The 2,080-nt window shown below is 39.5% G+C and overlaps 1 long non-coding RNA gene across 1 annotated transcript; it reads left to right on the top strand.

Moving 5' to 3' along the window:
• Positions 1-379: 379 nt before the first annotated feature.
• LOC110874611 lies at positions 380-938 on the top strand. Its single transcript, XR_002556084.2, has 2 exons — positions 380-627; positions 717-938. It is a non-coding gene; the product is annotated as an uncharacterized LOC110874611 (long non-coding RNA).
• The last annotated feature ends 1,142 nt before the right edge of the window (positions 939-2,080 follow it).

Genomic DNA, 2,080 nt, shown 5'->3' with positions numbered 1-2,080 from the left:
ACTCTATGAAAGTCTCATGTTTAATGTTAGCATCCATGATTCCTGAACTTCAAAGGACCATGGATGACAAGATGGCATATGATATGAATGAGCACCTGGTTGAAATGTTCCAACAGAAGGCTCGTCATGAGAGGTTTGATGTGATGAGATCACTCATAACCACTCGTATGCAAGAGGGTACATCAGTTAGCGCTCATGTGCTAAAAATGAAGGCATATGTTGATCATTTGGCTCGTCTGGAATCCCCCTTGAGTGATGAGTTAGCTGGGGATATCATCCTTAACTCATTACCTAAGTCATATGATCAGTTCACTATGAACTACAATATGAATGGGATGGAGAAGACACTTGCAGAGCTGCGTCAGATGCTCAAAACTGCTGAGGTGAATATACCCAGCAAGACTGCACCAGTGCTGATGATCAAGGAGGGTCATGTTAAGAAACCTAACACCAAGAAAAGGGGCAATCAGGGCAAAGGGAAGGGCAAAGGCAAATTAGTTGCAAACAAGAAGCCTCAAAAGGATGCCAAGTGTTTTCATTGTAATGAAATTGGGCACTGGAAGAGGAACTGTGCTAAGTATTTAGCTGAACTGAAGCAAGCCAAGGCTTCAGGAGGAGAGTCCTCAGGTATATATGTTATTGAAATCTTTTCTTTTTCTGGCAAAACATGGGTGTTTAACACAGGATGTGGTTTTCACATTTGTAATGCTTTGCAGGGACTAAGAAAGATTAAGAAGCTGAAACAAGGCGACTTGGAGGTCCATGTTGGCAATGGACAAAGAGTTGCTGTGAAGGCGATTGGAGAATATGTTCTTTTACTTCCTTCTGGTTTAGAACTTGTTTTGAACAATGTTTATTTTATTCCTAGTGTTACTAGAAATATTGTTTCGGTTTCTGCTTTGCATGGACAAGGTTTCAATTATCATTTTAATGGTGAATTTATTTATGCTTATTTTAATGATGTATTTTACTTTGATGCAAAACCAAACAATGGAATCTATGAGATAGAAATCCAAAACAATAACATATTATGCAACATCTCCCATAAACATAACAAGTTAGACTTTAACGATACGTATATGTGGCATTGTAGACTTGGTCACATAAGCGAGAATCGTGTTAAACAGCTTAAAACCGCAGGAATATTAGATTCTAAGGGTTCGGAAACGTTTGGCAAATGCGAATCATGCTTAAGTGGAAAGTTAACAAAAGCACCTTTTTCAAATGTTGGAGAAAGAGCTAATGATCTGTTGGGACTTGTACATACAGATGTATGTGGTCCATTCAGAACAATGTCAAGACATGGAGAAAGATACTTTGTTACATTTAATGATGATTTCAGTAGATATGGTTATGTTTATCTTATGAAGCATAAACATGAGACATTTGAAAAGTTCAAGGAGTACCAAAACGAAGTAGAGAATCAGCTAAATAGAACTATTAAGATGCTTCGATCAGATCGAGGCGGTGAATATCTTAGTCAGGAGTTTATCGACCATCTAAAGGATTGTGGAATAGTTTCACAGCTCACTCCACCTGGAACACCACAACATAATGGTGTGTCTGAACGGAGAAATCGAACTCTATTAGATATGGTTCGATCAATGATGTGTCGAACAACCCTCCCACGCTCCTTTTGGAGTTATGCTCTAGAAACTGCCGCAAAACTTGTGAATATAGCTCCAACGAAGAAGGTTGACAAAACGCCTTATGAGATATGGCATGGAAAGAAACCAAAAGTATCCTATCTCAAGGTCTGGGGATGTAACGCTTATGTCACTCTAGAATCTTCGGATAAACTAGATCCCAGAGGCGAAAAAGTGGTTTTCGTAGGATACGCTAAAAGGATCGGTTACCTTTTCTACCACCCCACTGAAAATAAGATTTTCACTAAACGCAGAGGCACTTTCTTGGAGGAAGAGCTTCTGGCACGAGGGATTGGAGAAAACCATGTGGATCTTGAAGAAATTCGAGAATCACAAGTGACTGAACCAGTTGTTCAGACAGAACCAGAAGTAACTGCTCTAGTTGTTGAAGTTGAGCCTGAGAGGACTCAAGAAACAACAGAAACACCAAGTGT

Source organism: Helianthus annuus, chromosome 9 (genome assembly GCF_002127325.2).
Source record: "Helianthus annuus cultivar XRQ/B chromosome 9, HanXRQr2.0-SUNRISE, whole genome shotgun sequence".
NCBI classification, from domain to species: domain Eukaryota; kingdom Viridiplantae; phylum Streptophyta; class Magnoliopsida; order Asterales; family Asteraceae; genus Helianthus; species Helianthus annuus.
This window is presented reverse-complemented; position numbering and strand designations above follow the sequence as displayed.